Raw genomic sequence first — 9,377 nt, forward strand, 5'->3', positions numbered from 1 at the left:
CACTTATCCAAAAATTTGAAAATAACAACAGTAGTCTTTCGATTTCAATACGTTAGTCGAATGTGGTGCAAGAAGCCGGTGGTACCAAGTGGCACAAACCCTCATATGCGTAGATAAGCGGGCAAGCGTCGGTGCAAATTGCGGGTACCCATCCATCGCGTTTGCATACTTATGGTATTGCTCACTGCCATTCGCATACCATCGCTTTTGGGATAAGATATACCATAACTTACCCCTATTCATAAAGAAAAAACAAAGCACCATTTAAATATCATGGCACTGTAGGATCCTCGACATTTTAGTAATATATCTATATGTTATAGTCAAACCTCGAAGTTCCGGCACTCCTAGGTTTGACTAGTCAATCCTCAGCTCTGACTAGAAGTCTTAGTCAAAGCCCAAACATTTCGGCCTTTGACTAAAGAATGTTAGTCAAACCTAGGAGTAACTAATTTGGTCAGGCAAACGTCGAAACTCAATTTAATGAAATCGGGGTTTGACTAGTCAAACCTCAATTAAGACTTTAAACTAAACTATACTTCATTCTGATCTCGAATTTATTGCATAGGCGTTACGGTCGGTTCTTTAGGTGAAGGTACGAGTAAGACTAGGCGCAGACCACCGATTTTTAGTTGGCCGATAGTTGTGCCCGATTTTACATTGTATGAAGAATCGGCCAAATCGAATCGGTGTAATGTGCGCACTTCCATACATGCCCATACTGATCAACTGCCCGAAAAGGCGAAAGTGAATAAGCACTTACAGGGCAGATATGTACCATCCTAGACTGCATCCCACTTAACATCAGGTGCGATTGTGGTCAAATACCTGCCTTGTTATGCATAAAAAAAAAAAAACTATCGGCCGACGAAAAATCGATGGGCTGCGCCTAGGCTAACTAAAATTATTTACTGCGGTTGTTTGTCAGTGTTTCTAGACCGATCTTGAAATTACTCATTTTTAGGGTTCTGTTACCTTAAAGGATAGAGTTAAAACGGGACCCTATTACTATGACTTCGCTAAATTTCGTCTGTCACCTGGCTCGTACCTCATGAATAATTCTCAAAAGATTTGGTTTTTTATTCACTTTAAAAATAAATAATTCAATAAAATACTTAAATATTTAAGGGGGGCTCCTATAAAAACGTGACTTTTTGCAGTTTTCTGCTCGATATTAAAACGTAAACCCTTGAAATATTCACATAATATTTAATTGCTTAACTACTTTAAAAATAAATCATAAAATTAAAATAAATGAAATATTTACGGGGGGCTTCCATACAAGAACAGAGTTGCACGGAACCCTTTGTGAGCGAATCCGACTCGCACTTGGCCGGTTTTCTATTTGCTGTGTACTTCTGACCGAGTCTGCCAGTCGTTTCTAGGATTGACTAGGCAAAGCCCGATACAGATTATTTTAGTTTCGACGTTTGACCGAACAGTTTAGGCACTTCTAGGTTTGACTTAGTCAAAGGCCGAAATTAGAATTCACTTCGGGGTTTGTCTGAAGGCCTTGGTCAAACCTAGGATAAACCAGTCATTCCGCGAAGAGACTGCATATCGACCTTTGACTATGACATATATATATAAAAGAAAATAGTTACTTCGCTTATAACTCAAGAACGGCTGAACCGATTTAGCTGAAAATTGTCAGGGAGGTAGTTTAGAGCCAGGAGAAGGACATAGGATACTTTTTATCCCGTTCGAAATTAAAAAAAAGTCTGCTTATTTATTGCCATTAAGGCGGAACAAAGTTCGCCGGGTCAGCTAGTTAGGTATAAAAGAATCGCAAATTATTGCGAGCGAGTGATCGCTCACATTGAGTTACTTACCGAAAGAAAAGAGTAAAAATATTGGCGATCATTCATATTCTCTTGCGAGCCGAATATTGCTCGCGTTCGTTCGCTGACATTCGCTGCTCCTTAAATTCATCTTGTGGGTCACGCATCGATCCCTTATTCTTATAGTTCGATGTGCTGTGTGTAGATTGTTATTGTTCTGAAGAATAAATATCATAATCATCATCATCATCTCAGCCATAGGACGTCCACTGCTGAACATTAGGCCTCTCCCAATGCTTTCCATATTGCCCGGTTGGTAGCGGCCTGCGTCCAACGCCTTCCGGCTACCTTTATGAAGTCGTCGGTCCACCTTGTGGGTGGACGATGATGATGTGATGATCCGTGATGGTGGAAATATCAGAAATACCTAGGAAATATAAGGAAAGGGCAAACCCGAAATCTACCGGTTTGATTATACAAGTCTTAGTTCAAGAAACCAAATGTCAAATGTCAAACGACTGCCTGGTCTGGTGGTTCACGCACCGGACTGCAACGCGAGCTGCGATACTGGGTTCAAATCCCGCCAGAAGCATGTTAGTGCGATGCGGTTTGCGTCCTCCGGGTATGAGCCTGGAATCATGGAAAATTGTCTGTAATTATATTTTAATAAGCACATTTTTTTTTATACTTAATGGTGGTCTACTCGATTAGTAAGCTCTACCTGCCTATAACCGAGCCTCTATATTCCTAATTGGTATACCATGCAATCTTGTATACCCATTCTTATAAGATACACCATACAAGAATGCATGGTAAATTCAGTGAACTGCTCCTGAATCGAATGTACCTACTACTACTATTTATATTTATTTATATTAACCGGCAGACAGTGGTGACTGAGTTTGTTGCGGCGCTTCTTCTCAGCACTTGCCAAATGTTGGTCTCGAAGCGCTGGTAGGGTAAAAAGATTATGAGACATGTAGAGGCTCCTTAAGAGCAAAATGACGATTTGTAAGAACTATTTATTAGTCTAAACAAATAAAGAAATTTTGACTTTGACTTTGACTTTGACTAACTTTACTTCCTGCACTATGAAAAGTGACCTAGTAAGAATAAGTCTAGGCGCAGACCACCGACTTTTAGTTGGCCGATACTTGGATCGGGCTGTTAATCAGTATGGGTATGAGAGTGCGCACATTACACCGATTCGGTATCGGCCAATTCTTCATGCAAATTAAAATCGGATCCAACTATCGGTCAACTAAAAGTCGGTGGTCTGCGTTTAGGCAAAATACGAGCCTGGTAAGTAAAAAAGTGTTTAATTTAGATAACTCAGATTCATAAAGTGTTAGTAAAAGCCTAGGTACTTGTATGAAGAACCTGTTTAAAAAACAATTATTTGCATAAATATTGTACCTACATTCGCTAGTATTAAATGACAGTACCTACCTCAGAGTAGAAGTTACTTCCACGAGTGAATTTTCCCATATTTTTAGCAGGAAATGTTTGCCGGCCGGTCCGGCACCTTCTGATTTACTGCGGGGACGTGCGCCACGAGACTTATTACAGCTGTACAAGATATTATACAGGCTGTAGATAATCTTAGATAACGAAGCAGCTCCTAAAACTTATCATTAACAGATTATAGATACCTTTTTTGCAAGATATTCACAGCTTTTTCAAATTTCAACAGTAACTACTCGTTAGTAACATACTAAGACTGAGTTGCACCATCTTACATTAACTTTAACAAACGTCAAAAATCTGTCTAACTCCATACAAAATACACTGGTTATTGTTATAGTTACGGTTAAATTAAGTTGGTGCAATTCAGCCTAAGCGTTGTGACGTGGATTGACTACATACAAAGTTTCAAAGCTTTGAAACAAAATGTTATCCGAAGTAAAAATGCATGTGGTATCCTTTTGTTATTTCTGAAAGTAAATGTTCATTTAAGTTTAATGTTGGCTATACCAAATGTCAGTCAAAATTTTATAATTATAAAATATAAAACGGGTCATTCTCCAGGATGACTCATAGGATCAACTCTCTCTCGTGAGTTCATTTTAATATTGTCCTTGTTCATAATTTTAATTATGATACGAGTTGTATTAATTATCGCAAAATCAATTATACACTTGTGCAGGTTTAAATTATCTCATTATTATGTGACATGCATTCATTTGGCTGTTATCTGATTTTATTATTTGTTTACCATATTTAATGGTATCTTTCCATCATGTGGGTAGATTTAAAATGCAGAAGCCGCCTCATTGCATTTGATGGCATTTGACTAATTTGATAAATTATTGATTAATTAATAATTGCAAAAACTCCCACAATCAGGATGTTATAAATGAATATAATTACCAATTAAAACCTATTTAGGTTTTTTTATAATTTTATTAGCATAACATGTGAAATGTGATGCACAGTATAAAAAAATATTAATTAAATATAACTAATGCTGTACTTATGTACGTTTAAATAAACTTTTTTCTTGGAAAATANTAAAATAAATAAAATTGTGAATTCCGTCAGATTATAATCTGACGTAGTTAAATTAAACCTAACCTAACCCACTGTTAGTTTGCAATCTAACGCGTTATATTATAAACTGACAGAGTTCACAATTTCACGTTGACATATACATACAACTATTTAGTGAATTAATGAAATTGATGATGCTAATGTAAATAAATGGTGACGACCAACAGTCGCCAACTTAGCATTGACGCACTAAAAGATAATTAAAAAAATTAAATTCGTTCTATGAAATGTCATCAATTAATCCTAGTTAGCGGGTCATTATTGTAATAGAGCAGGGCCGTGGTCACCGGACAATAAGTCGACACGCAAATAAGAGCATCAACACACCGAGTTGTTATTTACCGATGTCGTTGGCACTACTTCGTTAGTTCATTTTAACAATAAAATTACAACTGGGTCGTCAATGTTCTTTTAGAACGTGTGTACGTACCAAAATTTTACAAACAAAAGGTTAATACCGGCTACTCAATACATGAACAGTATAGATAGAGATCTGTAGACATGCCTTTGTGTTGGAGACAAAGACTAAGATTTTGTCGAAAGTAGTCACTAGAAGAGAACCACCAAAACTTCAAAGAATTGACAAAAACGCGTTGGTAGATTTAGATAAAATCTAAATGTTGAAGGTCGAATGCAGACTCGTATCTTCCATTTAAAAGCGTCATTTATCTATACGTTCTAAAACGGACACGGCAAAATTAATTTTATAAGAAACGTTACATCACGTTAGTATTTTGGTAGTCCAAGACGAATTTACGAGCCGTAAACACCTCTACCGTAAAACGCTCTAACGAGCGCCATCTTGTGAGAGGAATAATAAAGATTAATGAGCGTCACATAAATGCTGGGGACACTTCGTTACCGTTCTTAAAATATTTGTCGCAGGTGAAAGAAACTTCAGAGCTGCAGGTTGAACGGCCTAGACTCAAGGCCTAGAACAGCTGGTCCTTCTGAGAGGTGGGCCGGCAACGGGTCGTTCAAGGGCATCGGGTGAATGCCACCAGTCAAGTTTTTTACCAATACCATTCGCTATGTGATGACTGGTCTTACTCGAGCCGGATGAACACTGAGCGTCGCTAGCTAATAACTCCAATGTATTTAGTATCGATTCAATTTGAATAACGCCTTCGCGTGCATAACGAAAACACATAAAGAACCGATAAACATAAAATGCATCTGATAACTGGTAGTTGGAACCCTTCATCATAAAAAAGGTTATGCTACGTGTATTCAAATAAGTTTTAAAACTCAGGATTATTTCTCATCCAAACAGAAAACTCAGTGTTTGTTGCACATAACTAAGTATAAAGCGGTTTACGAGCATACTTTCACACCAAAGAAATTTTCTCTCGTGATTCTCACGGAAAATAAAATAAAGAAATTCCTGGTAAGAGATAACAAGTTACACCTGCAGGGAGCCCGAATAACTAGCTATACTATAACTAGGTAAAAGCGTAAAACCTTTGTTCTTTCGCGTCCGAGGCCCGGCTCCACGAAAAATTATCTTTTTACTTTTTGCTGAGTCGCTCCCGAAGCGACCGCCCTAACAGGTAGACTTTTGAATATAATAACGCTCCTACACACGCATACATATCTGATCTTTACTTCCAAGCTAAAAGTGAAATGTGATTGTATGGTTAGGTAGGTACTTTATGGGTGTTTCACAACGAAATTGATTATATTTTATGTATCCAATAAGAAATAAACATTTAATTGTTAATCGTTGACGTAATAGACGATTGTGTGGAATAATAAATAGAAAGGCTTATAGAACAGTGTGTAAGCATGGGCTACAACAACATGACCTAAATAAAGATTACGTTATTAATTCGTTCACGATCACTTCGAACCAACCATGCATGGCATCCTGGATGACCACACAACAACAAAATCCATAAATTAATCTTGTGTCAGCATTAAAAGAAAGTAAGCATTCTTTGCAGCTTTGGCGCAAGAAATTATCAACACTGGGAGTGTAATTTGCGTATGTCACGTTCCACGCATTTTATCATGTCTTAATAAATAGGTATAGCAGGACTTTCATTTTTGCACATGCACCACTCAACAGTGGTTTATGTTACTGCTAAAAGGGTATGCCATTCTTACACCACCCTGGTAATGGCGGGCATTTTGAGTACTCAAACTGGGTATTATTGATGCCTATTCGTAGGTAAAATTATCTTGGGACAAAAATGGAAGGCAGACGTGCTCGGGGCAGGGCACCGATGAGATGGTCAGACGCGGTGAGGAAGACGGTGCCGCGGTGGGCGGAAGCTTGCATCGAGCAGTCCACACAGCTTATGACCACAGTCCGATCCTCATCAGTGAGGGACCGAGCAAGAAGAATTCCTAGTTAAACAGAGCTTGATCAAAAAGCGACTTTGACGTCAGGAATCGTTAAAAAGATGTTATTTTAGGGGGATAGAGGAATATTAATTAGATTTATTATTCATTCAGAGGCAAGAACGCCGTCTATAGCGTTTTTGACGTCGTAATTTATCATTCCCGATAACCCAAACGATCGCAATGCACCCTGTACTATCAGAGCTCTTGACTTGACCACTTGCGTCACCCGATACGAAGAACATAAATTCATTAGGTAATCTAAAAATGGTAAACACTGGTGTGTAACGCTGACACGTGTTGTGTTGTTTTGATAACGAAACCAGAAGCTTAACTTGGTTTTGATATGTAAACAAATGGGCCTTATTACAAAAAATAAGGTCAATAGAGTACAACTGAACAAATTTTTGAAATGGTACTAATGTGTCTCCCCATTGTCCAGCAGTGGACGTCTTTCGGCTGAAACGAACGAACGAACTAATGTGTCATTGCTCAAATGTTCATAATAAGTTGTTTTGAGGTTCAACCACCTAAATAGGTAGGTGCATTAAAAAAAAATGGTGCTACAACACTTGGTTATGTATTTACCAGCTTTCTGATAGACATCATTTTTGATAAACAGTTAAATGGAAAAAAATGGGTTTTTGTGTTAGTTTCATGTCTGTCTTTCTTAAGTCTTCACTCTTCATCAAAATAACACATTTGAGGAAAAATATGCAGTAAATATTATCATCAACAACTGAGTCAACCTTTCATAAGTTTTGTGCTTAGCAAACACAAATGGCACGGACCTGTATGACGGCACATTTGCAAAATGTGCTTTATTTATTTATTTATAACTACATACATAAGAGCCACAACATTTAGCTTGATGTGCCACTGTCTTTATCTACATTTTCTGACTTCTTCTTACCCATCGGTGCCAGAAGGGAGGGTTATTGAAACTTGACAACGCACAAGACAAATTAGTGTAAAAATTAGTTTCAAGACCCTAGAGATGTCACAAACTTGAGTTCTTACTAGCCTGGTGAAAGTAGATTCAATTTATAAGTGGAAACAACATAATTATAAAGTATTAAAATAAGTTTTTAAGCTGTTTTCAAACTTCATAAAATATTAATAAGATATTGATTACCTACATGTTTAGAAATACTTGGCTTTACTAATACTTGAGACATGCCTATTATGTCTCTATTACTGTTGTCAGTTGACAAACTTGGTCATAATGGTAGAAAAAAGGGATTCCGATTCAATTGGAACTCTATTGGAAAATGTTCATAGTTACTTTTGAATCACCTAGTGCAGGCAACACAGGCATTAATATGCCAAAATAGCAGCGGGTAGGTAGAGGTTTCTATTCATAATAATAATTACATTATTATCACCTAAATAATAATATTTTAGTGTTTGTTAATTGCACTCTTCTTCCTAGTTCATAACCACCTACACAGGTAGGTAGCGTCATCTCTTGGCGGTGAGGGGAAACTGCCGTCGCATTCATAAAAACCCAGTGAAGCTGGTTGGGGTGGATGGACCAGTACTTAGTCAGTTTCAGAATAAATTATAATGATGTTTCTCTGACATTCCCGAAATCATTAACCACGAGAATGTCGATAAAATTACTACACACTAGGAAAAACGATAAATGCACCAAAATATGTATAGGTATACATATTTGTTTTCTATGTTTAGAAAACTACAACATCGTGTGGGCCTTTGTTTACTTTTACTATTTTCAGATATTCGTAGAAATTGTAGTTCCTGCCATAGTTTATTCTTGGAGCGAGTATGTAAAAAGACAATAACGGTGCAGGATCGTTCCAAACTTATTACTATCGACCCATGTGCGCGGCGTACCAAAGAAAGAAAATAATTGGTTTACGTTACTGTTTGTTCCAATTCACAACTCTCAACTGGTCGATTATAAAGATTATAAACAGATGTACACGAACACATCATCGATTTCTAGTTATTGAAGCGTTTGCAGAAACAGTTAAAACATTTTTTTACCTTCGTTTTCGTGACTCCACGGTGCCGCCTTAGTTTCCCAGCGCTGATGATTACAGTTACTCACAGCACTTATCATCACAATACTATAAATAGTTTTATTACTAATTCTACCATTTAATTATTATACGGTTGTTGCAATTAAATAATAACAGAAAATACACAAGCGGAAATTTTACAAATGGGGGTCCGGGGCATGACACAAATCACAAAACAAACCAATAGAAAAAGAGACGGACGGAACAAAATGTGCGACGCGCATGCGTTCAATGATAATTGGTCGGTAAAACAGCCACAATTTTATTTTTCATCAATAATAGTGCTGTTCTAGAAGATAATTGAATATAATTATTTAAGTTAATGTGTTCAATTGATTGAGAATAAAAAAAAATGTCTGTAAGACCCGAGTTGTTAATCTATTTCAAATTGTACCTAATTTATATCCTCACTCAATTAATCAATCCCAAATTCTCAACTATTATGTTTTAAATCGTTATTGAAACGTATAATAATAATAATGTATGATTACATCAATAAAATGTTTTTTTTGTGAGTTTGTCATTGTCATTGTGTTCATGTCATTTTTAAAAGCATACAATTTGATCATAAAAATAAAGAATACAGGACATTATTTATTTAAAAATATTATAAGCTTTCTTACAATTGATCCCAATACATAATTTTAAGAGCATTTTA

General features: G+C 36.7%; 1 protein-coding gene across 2 annotated transcripts in view; it reads right to left on the reverse strand.

Moving 5' to 3' along the window:
- gus (splA/ryanodine receptor domain and SOCS box containing gustavus) overlaps positions 1-8,957 on the reverse strand; it is a 77,426-nt gene extending 68,469 nt beyond the window's left edge. For both annotated transcript variants that reach the window (XM_028321344.1, XM_028321345.1), the window contains exon 1: positions 8,685-8,957. The gene's annotated coding sequence lies outside the window, so the exon portion shown is untranslated. The remainder of the gene's footprint in view (positions 1-8,684) is intronic.
- Positions 8,958-9,377: the final 420 nt, after the last annotated feature.

Source organism: Ostrinia furnacalis, unplaced genomic scaffold, assembly GCF_004193835.3.
Source record: "Ostrinia furnacalis isolate ACB-3 unplaced genomic scaffold, ASM419383v2 OfSCF7522, whole genome shotgun sequence".
NCBI classification, from domain to species: domain Eukaryota; kingdom Metazoa; phylum Arthropoda; class Insecta; order Lepidoptera; family Crambidae; genus Ostrinia; species Ostrinia furnacalis.